This window comes from Bombus vosnesenskii, unplaced genomic scaffold, assembly GCF_011952255.1.
Source record: "Bombus vosnesenskii isolate JDL3184/JDL3185 unplaced genomic scaffold, Bvos_JDL3184-5_v1.1 scf7180000013395, whole genome shotgun sequence".
Classification (NCBI taxonomy): domain Eukaryota; kingdom Metazoa; phylum Arthropoda; class Insecta; order Hymenoptera; family Apidae; genus Bombus; species Bombus vosnesenskii.
The window spans coordinates 899,883-912,970 of record NW_022883020.1 but is presented as its reverse complement, the minus strand read 5'-3'; the positions used below and the strand labels follow the sequence as shown (position 1 = coordinate 912,970).

The following is a 13,088-nucleotide window of genomic DNA, read 5'->3' as shown; positions in this document are numbered from 1 at the left end:
GTGTAATCTGTGCTGTATTTTTCTATTAAAAGATAGGGCAGAAGGAGCGAGGCACAAAGCTATTCGTATACTTTTCCTGGCTGTCTTTCACAAGTATACCACATTATTATCCTTTCTACGCATATTTTGTGCAAAATTTGCGAACGCTAAAGTGCCATAGTACCACTTTGTCCGGACCACGATAAACGACTATCGCATATTCGAAAAATAAAGAAAAATCTCAAACATGTCCGTGTTACGTCTCAAACTATAAATGTACACGTGCCGAAACTCCAAAACTCAATATCCGACAAATAAAATTTATCGCGCTATTAATCTCTGAATCCTTTATTACCGATAACCAGTTGATCTAACGTCAACCGTTGCTAAAGGCTAGTAAAAATAACTTGAAAACATGGTGCACGTGGTAATCAACGAGTGTCAGAAGCGTATTTCCGCTTGATTTCCAAGCGTTCGCGTGCTCCGATCGCCAGTTTCCGGAATCTGGAAAACCCTTCCCCCGAAATGTCGTCTATACGAACGTACCTCGAGACGGAGAGGTTGGAAATGGTATTCGAGCGTCCTTCTCTGCGCGCCACCTTCTTCCGGTTCGCGAAACTTCCCTTGTAAAATCACTGCGAAGATTTCATTAAGCGAACGTTTACTCGTCATCTGTCCCGGGATAATGAAGCTTTCTGGTGACAAGCCGGCGAGCAAGAGGCAGAGAAACAGTGCCACAGAGACAGAGAGAGAAAGAGAGAACGCTGAAAGAGAGCGGAAGGATAACAAGAAGCCCGACGAAATGAGAGAATTTACCGGCGGTGTTGCAGGCCGCGCGGAAACCGCAGAATTCCAGCGCAGCTCTGGAAATTTCGTTTAGCTAGCGGCGTGATTTAAGAACAGTCTGTCCTCGTGGATTATTCGCCGGTGATCATCAACACTGGTTGTTTGTCATCTTTATTGCGTTAACCGAGATACATTGGAATATAGCTTTTGTTACGATGTTTTCTAGAATGCAACGAGTCCCATTCAGGCATCGTAATAGTAATAACTGAAATTTCAGAAGGTCGCGGTATAACGAGAAAATTTTCTTCGTTACTGGCAACTATCGTCGAGAATGGAATTCTTTTTCGTTGCTGAGAACCATTGTGGGAGTCGGAATTTTTTTGGTCATCTCCCGTTATCGTAGATTTTGATCAACGTCACTGATAATCAATACCCAGAGGAGAAACGTCAAATTCGAACTCCCAATTTTTACGTGTAACTTTCTAAATATCAAAGATGCGATTGCGCAGGCGTAACAAATAAAAACACGCCAGATCATCCAGAGAAACGAATAAATATAGGGAAATAAGGGCAACGAATTGCTCAGGAAGAAATTTGCTAAAAGGCAAGGATCGGATTGGACGAGCAAGAGGAGATCTCGTACGATAAAAGAAACAAGCCAACCCACGCAGCGGAGAAACGTCTCAGTCATTCGTAACAGCCAGCTGAAAATCACGTCACGATACACGTGTTCTCGCACCATTCCGCTCGCTTTATGACTGTCGCGTTCTTGTAGAAGCGTGAAAAACACGAATTCGAAGCTGTGCTCGCCTCGACGCGCCCTCCCGTTTCCGTTCTTTCTTTTTTCTCCTCTGTGCACACGGTTTTTCACGGCGATTCGGGCGCCCCCGCGAACCTCGTAACTAGCATACACGTCAGGAACGCGGTCGTTCGACGAGATTAATCACTTTCAACCACGAACTTCACGATCCTAGTTAAATGATCCCGGTTAGAGTTGATTCGTGACTTTTATAGTCTCGGGTTACCATCGTCCAATTGGTCTTTACGACTGGGATGTATGGCGTTTTAAAGAGTTTCGAAGCCATAATTGGAAGAGTTAAGCAACGATGTAGTTGTTTAGAGTTGAGAGAAAGTTTGAAAGAAGACGAAAGTGAGAAAGTTGAAACAGAGCAGAGTCGAATAATTAAAGAAGTAAAATGTTTAATGCGATGTAAGTACTGCAGCTTCGAGTCATTAGTTTGCAATTACGTGTCGTGTAGGATGAATTGGCAACGTTTCGTAAATTATTTTTCCTACTTTTCCTATCCATTTCTTATATTATTTAAATCGGAGATTAACGTTGCAAAGCGTTTTATAGTACTTGAGTATTTTAACATAATATTTGCCAATAAAGGATAGTTTTAAAAATAATTTTTCGAAATTTTCATCGTGATGTTACACATTAAAACAATTTCCGCCACTTTCTGTATTATTGTGAATTTTCATTGCCAAAGTTTCACTGTGACAAATCAACCAACGCCTGTTATTTATGCTTACGAAGTCGCGTAGCTCACCGATCCACGTATCCACGGCATAAACTAGTTAAAGTAGTATTTCCGTGGACCAATGGCATTAAAACTCGGAAATACAAGGGACTTTTCTTGATTCTTCGTGCGTCACGCGATCCATGTAACAACGAGTTTTTACACCATATGCAAATATGCTAGTCGGCCTCAACTTTTAATTGTGCGCGGGTGCTGTTCTCTCGACTCGGCTGCGTCGTTAAACGGGACAAGGCGCGACATTAATGAAATGCAAATTGCCGTGAACACCAGCTTTCGAAGAATTCTGGATAGGATAAATGGCGTTGATGCTGTTGAACCGTTTACGAAAACGGAAACATGGTGTAATACGAGAAGGATTAATTTAGGGCCATGGATTAATTGGAAGGTTAAACAGTGGCGTAAGTCGATTCGCTGGTATTTTTCGTAAAACAGCGCTCTTCGTTCACCGTTCTAAAAGCTTCGTCATATTTTTTTTAAATCATGAAAACGTACCATGACATTGGAATATAATCCAGTCGGATTAAGTATCTTTTCTTAACTCAACGACTGCTCGTATATTAACTAAATAACGGATGAGGATGAGATTTATCTCTTAAATAATCCTTTAATTATCCTATCTCTCGTAAGTTAACCGCAAAGTTCCTATTTCCCATTTTTCTGTCTTCGTAACTTTCTTCCTTGCCATAACGAACTTCTTCGAAATCGAATCCTCGACCTCGGAAACCAGCCGCCAACGCAACCATTAATCGCTTTGCCAAATAAGAGCCTCGTCACCTAAAAGTCCCCCAGCAATTCGCAGCTCGCGGCATCCCCGTGGCGCACCTGCACCCCATTAATCCCCAGCCATTAAACGTCACTTCTACACGCAGAATGTTCATGGAGGTAGGAGCAGGAGGCCGGAAATCGTGCATGCTGGAAGCTGGCAATTTATTAAAAGCGCATCCTCATTGTCACCGAATCTGCTGACAGTGCCCATGCAAGACGACTGCCTCGTACTCTCGTGCGCGTTATTATCCATTCTCACATGTACATATAATCGCGAATACACGTACGCGAAGTGGCTGTATTATCGTTCAAAGGTATCTGAACGGTCGATTATTTTCGAAAATGTAGTTAAGATGATACCGAATGACGCGAAAGTCTTTGTCTTCGGATTCTCCGATTTTCCTCTTCGCCCGCTGAATGTTATAATTACCTTTGTCTTGTATATTCGATATTCGTAGTCAGCACGTTCTATACATTTTTCCACCGTTTAAATCCCTACAAATGTATCACGATCGAATCACAACGTACTATAGTTTAATTGTATGTTTGTCGAAATTGATTTTTAAAAACCGATACGCAACGACTAATTTATTCGTCGTTAATTTGCATGTTACTGCACTTTGCTTCGATTTGAAAACGCTATTTCCACGGATCGAGCAGAACGGCCAAATACTTACGAACATTAATGTACATAGACGCGTATAGAGAAATGCACACTCGACTAGTGTACGTCTATAGATTTACAGGCGGGCAAATACACAGACTCTCGTGTGCAACAGAGGACACACGCCGCTTGAATCCTGATGGGGACAGCCGAGCAGTTTGCGCTGGTTATTCGCGCGTCTACGTGTACCTGCGTAAGCATGTACGTGTGGACATAAAGGAGCGTGTCTGCTTGCAGACTAATCGCATCTAATGAGCCGCACCCCGTCAGCGCAGATTAAAGCCACCGGTTACAACGCGGTTAAATGGCCTCCTCTGGCGTTCCAGCCGCGGAAAAAACCACCCCCGTTCGGGGAATTATTGTTTCACGCGGACTGGACTGTCTTCTTTCCTTTTTTTGTCCCCTTTTTTGTGCCAACAGAGCGGTCTGTGGATATGGCGAACGAAGAGCGTGAGATAGAAACACGTAACGCGGCTATAGCGGCTTACGAAAGTATCGGAACACTTGTAGACACACCTTTTGAATATCGATATACTCGCAATATTTTCCGGCCATGATTAAATAACCGACATAGTTGAAAATAAATTACGTGAAAATATGCAGAGAAATTAAACGCTTCAGATAAACACCTGGATAATTTCAAATCTCTGTGGATCATTGAACGATTCCAGTATATTAAACTTAATTCTGTCAATACTCATTTAGGCCAATAACGATGGAGATTTTACGAGGAATATCAGTAGCCATCGTCAATTTCAATTTTACGGTATTGGAAACTGAGTTTCTTCATAATAATATTAACAAAATATTTCATTTTCTGTACATCACTGAACCTAACTCTCGATTATTTCTTCAAGAGAAGCTACCTCACGCAATTCCAAATAATTCGATTTAATGAATTTCCCCAAAAAAAAGAATCGATATAACCGAATAATTCCAGAATATGAAAACCCGACGGTTTGCGAATTATTGCAAAAATATTGAACGTTCAGCTGGCAAAAGAAGGGAAGGAAGAGAATGCATAGGGAACACGATTTGTAACGCTTTTACGATTCTCCCTTTTCCTGCCAATTTTCTTTATCTCCGGTGGCGTTCGCTGGTGCGGCTTATTTAAATTTTCACCGGGCGTGAAAGGGTGGCCGGTGTTTGCGTCGAACATTAAAAACACACGGCCGGCCACACGCCGTCTGATTAATCGCCGGGGAAACGTATTAAAAATACATTAGCACGCTGGCTGGAATATTGCCCGTACTGTAGCCCCTACCTGTTCGTTGTTGCACCGATATACAAACGATTCGAATCTCGTTACGCGGCCGGAAACCGCCTCGTTCGACGTTAGAACACGTCGATTAAACGGCAACGCGAATCAATACTCGAATTTCAGCCCGGAAATTTGATTAAATGACGGGAAAAAAGTACTCCACCTTCGCTGTAGTTTATATCCTTTTCGCAGTGGTTGCCTTTCTACTTGTCCTTCCCAAATTTTTCTCGCAATTGGCAGAACAGATATTTTTGGAGCTCTTTTTAAGGTGCCTTTGTATAAAGTATGTCGACGCGTATAAACGCAACATTGCTAAAACTTGAAAAGGAATTGAGAATTTTATTCTAATATCGTGAAAACTGTAAAACAGAAGATTAAAAACTCTTAAACGCTATACATCTTGTTCCCTTTAAAACGTTTTCTAATCAATAAATAAAACTGTAAATAAAATATTGTTTCAAGCAGCGATATTTGTTGTTATTTATTTTCTCTAGTGCCTGCTTCGAACTGGCGATAAGAATCTATCCCTATGAAAAATGGGACGATTCGATCGCTGAATCGGGTCGAACCAGGTAGTCAGAGATCGGTTAAAACCAGTTTTAAAGACTCTTTCAGGATCCCCATGTCAGAATTATCCCCCATAGAAACTTAATCCCGATGGCCGCCTATTTACCTCGGTCAATGGCCATCTGGAAACCTCACACGCCGTATAATCTACTGCAACGTTCAATCTTCCACTTTTTCTCATTGATATTCAAATTCTAACCTCTAGTTGCTTCATAATTGCAAGTGACTCATCGAGGTAACCTTCGATGATCCGTGGAACGTCATCTGGACCAAATATATTAGGTCGTAACATATGTAATGCTCGTTTGAATGCTTCAAGTTCTTTATTACGTTACGTCGTTTCTTCGTACTGTTCGCTATACTATTTTATAATCTGTTTATCAAATATAATCGGACAATCGGATACTCTGTAGTTCATAAAATTTCATTCTTTGCTTAATATCGTATCACTGATATACGCTCGCGTGTGACAACGGTACCAACGGTACCAATTCGCGAATTGAACTCGCGACTCTTGGAATTTCGCTAATAATACTACTAACGTTGAAAGATTAATTCGAGGAAACGAACATTTCATACCTTACAGCCCGATACAATGGTGGCTTCATTACGGCTCCAATGACTCACCTGAAACAAAAAATGAGAGAAAGCATAATACCGCGACTGCAAATGGAAACGTAAAATGAACACGTAGTAGGAAGTTTCTTTACACGCGTGCTCCAACACACACGGATAAACACTAACACACGCATAGGTAGACAGTTTCAGAGGGACGTTTTGCGTTCGTTCGACGCGCGGTTTCTGAGATGTTCGCCGAGTAAATGGCAGCAGCTTTCATGCAGACGCGCCTTCAATCCCGGCTCTGCCACAGCCTTCAGTTGTAAGCCACACACATTCTTTGTTAAGGATAGCGAGGTCATTCCTTTCCCAGTAAAACTCTGGCATAAAAGGGAGGTTAGGAATGCGTATGGCAGGTTCGAGAAAAAGAGAAGGAGAATAGAAAGACCGGGTGAAGTTTCGTGGACCGGGGATAGTAGCCTTTTCATGCTGTCAGCCAGCTACGGGATAATTGTTGCTTTCAGGGATTTTAAATGGGGAAGTGACTACTGTAAAATGAATTCGAAGCGGTTGTATCGGTCTCTGAATTCACGAATTCTTCGCTCATCCTCGTAATATTCAATGAAATTTCATTAACAAGCACGTTCGTGCTTGTCGAACGTATGTTTGAATAAATAGAACTATGTACGTGTTCGTCACCTTTGAATTCAGAGCGACGCTTGTTAGAGTTACTTTCATTCGGGTTATTAATTTCTTTTATCGACACGTACGTTTGATTTGAAATTAGATTTGGATAAATTGATCCACGTATGTACATCGCTATTATTTATCAACTTACGGTAACACATCATCGGCATCCTTATCCGAATTCTTAATTCTACAAAGTATATTTAATTGCTGGTGACAATTAATAACACGACGTGAAAGAATGGTGGTTAAAGAATGTACAAAACCTCTCGTTTAAATCGAATACTACGACAGGTAAAACTGCCTTGTAAATTCAAGTTTGTCAAGGTAGAAAAACGCCAGGTCGTTTCTATTAATTCCACGGTTTTGAAGGGCACCGGCGATGGGTTTGTTTTAACACGAAGCCAATTTATCTTTCATCTTTGCCAAGGTTTCTTTCATCTTTCCCAGTCTCCTCTTTGATCCGTATGACAAGTTTCTATTAGCTTTATGGCACACAATACGCCCGTAAATCCTATTAACAGCCTTTCAGATTTATCCTGCATGCGTGTTTCGCGATAGATATTGGCCGTCTTTCGGTTCAAAGGCCAGGCGAATATCGATCCAATATTAAAGAAAACGATTATCGAACCTTTACTCTTGATTTTCGATGCTTTTTATCGGAGGAAAGTCGAGCATAGAATCATAAGGCTTCGTGTAAGCTTAAATTTATAATAGTTCGGCTCGCAGGCTCCAAGAACAAAGGAAAAACGAAGCGAACGGAACAGGGAATGATGAAAGATTAATAAAGCAAAGCAGGCGCCTATATTAAATGACTGTGTACACTTAATCATCCTCGGCAAACTTCCGCGGACATCGAACATTTACGACAGGAAATTACGGGCCGATTTATGGACTGATCTGATCGAATTAATTATCGAGTCTGTTCTCGTACACCTCTAAAAATTGAACGTCAATCCCTCGGGTCTGCATGGCGAAACGACTCTTCCATCGATTAATAGCGTTTCGCTTATATCGAACAATAATTCACTGAAATATTTATCCGTCCGCTACAAGTAATACATCTCCAACGATATACATTACGTTTGTAATAATTCCCGAGTCTCTAGAACCGAGTACACGCTGTTCAATTTACTGTTTTCTAATTTTCTTCTTTCGCCCTTCGCTTCTTTCTTCTCCTTTCGTCAAAAAATTTCATATATCGAAGAGTACAGGGGACACTCCAAGCTGACAAATTCGATTTATTCGTTACATAAAACAACTTTACGCCCAGCGGGCATCCGCTGCAGGAAGTAACAGATAGAAAGACAGGAAACTTTAGCGAAGAACGTTTCCGAACAGTTTAAACAAGAGTCCGAATCGATTCTCGAAGGGAACTCGCGATCCTTCCATTACACGTTCCATCGTTTCTATTTACCAAAATTGTGTCACGGTAAATATGTGAGCTCCATGCTCTCTACGTACACACAGCGGGGAATATTAGTTCTACAACTTGCCGCGATATTGAAACGTTTCCGGTCGCGAGTTCGCGTTTATGCAAAAGCCCGGAGTTGCGGCTGAAACGAACTTTCGGACGCGCGGATGCGAAATGAAAGAATCCTACCTCGCGTCGGATCTCCGGGAAACCTGGATTCTCGAGAAAACGACCGCAGGAGTCGATATAAAAATCTGGTACGGAGAAATCTGGCCGAAACCACGAATCGAAGAAACCCTGATAAAGTATTCGCGATGACCTTTCGCTTTACTTTGATTATTAATCGTTTGAAGCAAAAGATGCGATTGGAAAAATTCCTCTCAGCGTAGGTGGTATCATAGTCTATACAATCATATTATAGTTTCCATCGTTGAAAGAAAAAATTAGTCTCGTTAAAGGGACTGATAATTGATAAGCGATAATCCAATCTATTCTCTGTAATTAAATTTCGGACCTCGTGATCGCCGAATACCGACAAATCGAAGAAGAGGATCAAGGTAATAATACGTCAAAGCGGAAAATAATAAAGTGACTGGAGGAATTTTATTGGAACGTATAAGCAAAGGTAAAGCGGCATCGGAAATTACGATTCTGAAGCGTGGCGGAAGTGCAAAGTGTAAAACGGGGTTGGAACAAGGTCCCAGATGCAATAAGAACAAGCCCCTTACAATCCAAGAGTCACGTACGTTACAACTTCGCACTGGGAGCAAATAAAACGTCACCTAGACGCGAAACCACGGGTAGACGCAGCGTCGAATGAAGTACAAAATCCAGGGGGCCAGATCTAACACGAATAGAGAGAAGGGTGATAACGAACTAACAGATTACCAAACTTCCTAATATCATTACCAAACTTCTGAATATTGCAATGAATACAAAGCTGCCAGTCGATATTTACGTCCCACGCGCGCTTGCGAGCCACGTATGATGTCGTAGCCATAGAACAGGCTCTATATGCAGCGATTGTACGAATATAATAAACGATCGTCGTAAAGCGCTATAGTCGACGCAATTAGAATCAAAGTCGGACCAAGAACACGATCGTAGGTTTTCGACGAACAATATCGAAGACTCGTGTACAAATAGAACAGGGGTCGACTGAGAGATCGCACTTAAGAATCGGAAGCGTGCTCCCAGGCAAAGTGGATTAGGGCGATTACAGGCTGAACTTAATTAGGGACTGGCACATAAATAACGCGCCAGGCGTCAAGAATACTAGACACACGGCAACCTTCCGTCGTGCGCCTTTAATCCTGTCGACGTAATACCGAGCTAATTGTGAAATGTGTCCCGGCTGAAGACAGTACCGGAAAAACTCCCTCGTCGTCCACTCTCCCTCTCTCTCTCGCTCTCTCGCTCTCTCGTTCTTTTCCCTCTTCCTTTTAGGATTATCCCAACCGACGATTTACGATGACAAATCCGCGACGAGTGTTTCTAGGACCTTCGTTTTTGCGTGTACGTGTGCACTGGTACAATGGAAGAACCGGCTGACACACATAACCTCCTCCATCCGGTGAAGGTTGTTCATGGACCCATTGAATCATCCGGCGTCAGCCGGGGAAAATTCTATGCATCTTTGAGCGAGGAGGTTCACCAGTCCTTCCCTAGCTGATGCACGAGAGAGAGAATTTTTTTCTGTATGGCCTTTCTTCCTCCCTTTTTCTGTTTTCATAGTGGCAGAGTGTTTGGTGTTCAGGGATGGGTGAGATTGGTCGTTGGGTGTTGTAAATTGCGACTCTTGTTCGAGATGGCAATATGTTTGAACCGCTCCGAGGTTGTATCGTTTAACCCAATAAATAGGAGAGCAAAGAATTATCGATTTAAGTAACGAATCTTGGAAATTATTTGAACCACACGATGCGAATCTCGTAGCTTTGGAAACGACTCGACAAAGTTCCACGTGATCGAGAATCCTACAGTACCGAATCCTATGATCCATGATCGATCCACAACTCGTTTAATTTTCCAGTATACAAATCCAACGATAGCCAAATTCCTTGATTCAACGAGTCCCTTGTCTCTTGAATCCACCCTTGATTTAACGTAACAGAGTTTTACAATTTCTTGCTCCTAGCAAACTTAGCCATTCTATGGCATTCCCCTAACATCATCCTAACGTCATATATCAAAGGAAATGACAGCCGATCCCATAATACAAGCTGAGCCGTCAAATAAATTTCAATTTTTTTTTCACCTACAGATACCATTGGTGAGATGCTCGAAATTTTCGAGATCCATAATGGTACCAACATGAAAACGACCTACACATCGCATAATGAATTCGATGTGAGCAACGATAGCGTTGTTGGAGAAGCAACGACAGTAGGAAACTGACAGTATCTGTGGAATGCGATTCAGTAAGGACAATGGTCCGCGTTAAAACGGCCCGTATAGATAACCTGGTGGCCTGGTTGAACGTAACGTTGTACACGCGTACCACGTAACGACGCGAGAAATCGATACGCGGCGAGAAGAGTGCACGGCCCGAGACACACGAGATACCTGCAACGCCACGGCTTGTTTGCCATTGCGAGCCGTGGTCAGAGGACTTGCTGATAAAACCGGTTTACCGGCCTGCGCCGAGTAAATAATTGGTTAAATAATTGGCCCAACCGTGCCCTGTCATTAACTCTGCTACAGCTCGGAGCTGCTCTCGGTTTCGAGTCTATTTGGAGCCTAGTCTGGCTCCTGTTTTCGCAAACTCGAAAGATTGTGGTTGTTCGCGAGACTGAGGACTTTGGGTCAGATTTTCGGGTAGTTGGAGTTTGGCAATTTTTAGTGTTTTAGTCTGCTAAGATTCGTAACGTTCGTACGTCGTCGGATAACTTTTAAGAAGATTCGTTTAACGCTAAGATCATGTATGTGAGAAAGAGGCAAGTACGTATAACGAAATACTCTTCGTTTTACAACGTTCTCTTAGACTGTAGATTATTACGTTAGCGAACGATATACTCGTAACCCGATCGTTCGATCGTTCAAACAAATCAATTCTTCAAATAATGTATTCTCCAATGAGTTTGGATAATCGAAGTTCGTGGAAAGTTTAGCTGCAGCAGGGAGCAACCTAACTTCCCTAACGAAGTCAAGTATGTACCTTCTCCGGTCTTCCGGTTCACTGGAACAAAAACAAGTTCTGGTCGTTCCCAACTTATCTTTCCACGACACAATTTCTAAATATATCCTGATAGTCTAGCCTTCGTTAGCGGATCGCTTAATTAAAATTTAAGAAACGGATAAATTTGCGTAGTCCAGTTAATTGCAGGTTTAATTGTTTCCAACTTTGCTCGATCGATCGTAATTAATTGCTTAAGAGGAACGAGTCTTTCTTTTTTTTAACCGTTTGTTAATATTTTACTCCTACATATTTGTCTTCGAATTCTTTTTACTTCACCTTTGATATTGGAACTCACAGTTGCAAACACAAATCACCGTGTATCAGGTATTTCGTTAAAATCGAACATCGAAGGTTATTTCTCCAGCACTATTCCAAGATCATTGACATTTCTACCGTGATAATATCCGTTGTTCGTAACACGACATTGTAATACAAATAATCAGCCGATTAGCTCCGTTAACAAAACGAGAGGCAAACATCCACGTAACCTAAAAAACCAGTAAAACGAAAGAGTCTCCTAATTCCTGGTAATCCGATGGCGGACAGGGTGAAAAATACGAAGAAAAGAGAAAAGAACAATCGTCCCCTTGCTGAAGGACGGGTGGAGCAAGTTCCAAACTTGGGTAAACGTTGCTCGAGACACGGGGCAAAAGGAAGCAGCGGAAAAATAAATTTAAATGCCCCAACGTGTCCGTGCAATGTAAGAAGCGACGTTGCGTGGATTTCCATATGCAACGGCGTGCAGTTTAGAGAATAGCAGCGTGTAGACACTTTGTACACAGTCACAGACACGGAAGGGACTAAAAGCGTTACGGCGGATAAGTGACACCGGGGAAAAAAAGGGCGAAAGGGAGCGTTTTAAGCGCTCAAGTGCGCGGATACGGACTTGCATCGGTTGCACACCAACGTTCTACAACGGGAAATTGTTTCCGACAACTGCGCCGAAATCGCCTGCACGCTCGTGTAATTGGCATCAGTTAGAATTTGTTGTTTTTGACGAATTCTAGAGGGAGCCACACACGACACACGATATTCGCAACGACATCGTCAATCCGTTTCGATTTTTGCGAGGTGCCGCGCGATCGATATTTTTGACAATATACAGGTTGCCTTCAAAACATCACGCAGTATATATTACTTTACACCGTATGCGAAGTCCATTGAATTTTTATCGTGTATCGTACTTTATTGTATATTTTGTGTAGTATTTTCAACTGTACTAGAAGCTAGAAGAAGAGCGAGCGTAGCCGTAACAATTTTTTTTTTACGGAACGCTACGTGAAAACCAACCAATGGATAGAACAATGCATTAGAAGTCGGGAACAAATGTTCGCGTATAAATTTATTGAAAGAAAAATGCGATTTTGTTAATTGGAACGAATCCATTCCAATTACTTTAATAGGAATTGGAGCGCGTTTCAACAGATCTATAAAATAGTAGGAGGTTTCTTTAAAAAAAATCGCAAACAAAAGTTCTTTGAATCGGCACTGCGAATACTGATAAAAAATATTAGATTTCGACTGCACACAGTCATGTAGAATTACTTTCGTTTTTCCTTTTAATTATTCGTTGTTACGTTGACGAGCGTATTTTCTATAAAATTACGACAACTTTCCACCGCGTTTCTTTCTTGTTTTTATATTTACTATACACGTCATCAGGTAGGTGTACGGTTCGAAAGCTTTTG

The 13,088-nt window shown here is 41.9% G+C and overlaps 1 long non-coding RNA gene across 2 annotated transcripts in view; it reads right to left on the bottom strand.

Moving 5' to 3' along the window:
• Window positions 1-13,088, bottom strand: part of LOC117237660 — a 160,427-nt gene that overhangs the window by 126,044 nt on the left and 21,295 nt on the right. The window contains exon 1 of one of the 2 annotated variants that reach the window (XR_004494045.1): window positions 6,146-6,184. The exons of the other annotated variant lie outside the window; for it this stretch is intronic. This is a non-coding gene — a long non-coding RNA (uncharacterized LOC117237660). Of the gene's footprint in view, window positions 1-6,145; window positions 6,185-13,088 lie in introns of those variants that run through there. 2 annotated transcript variants of the gene reach the window in all.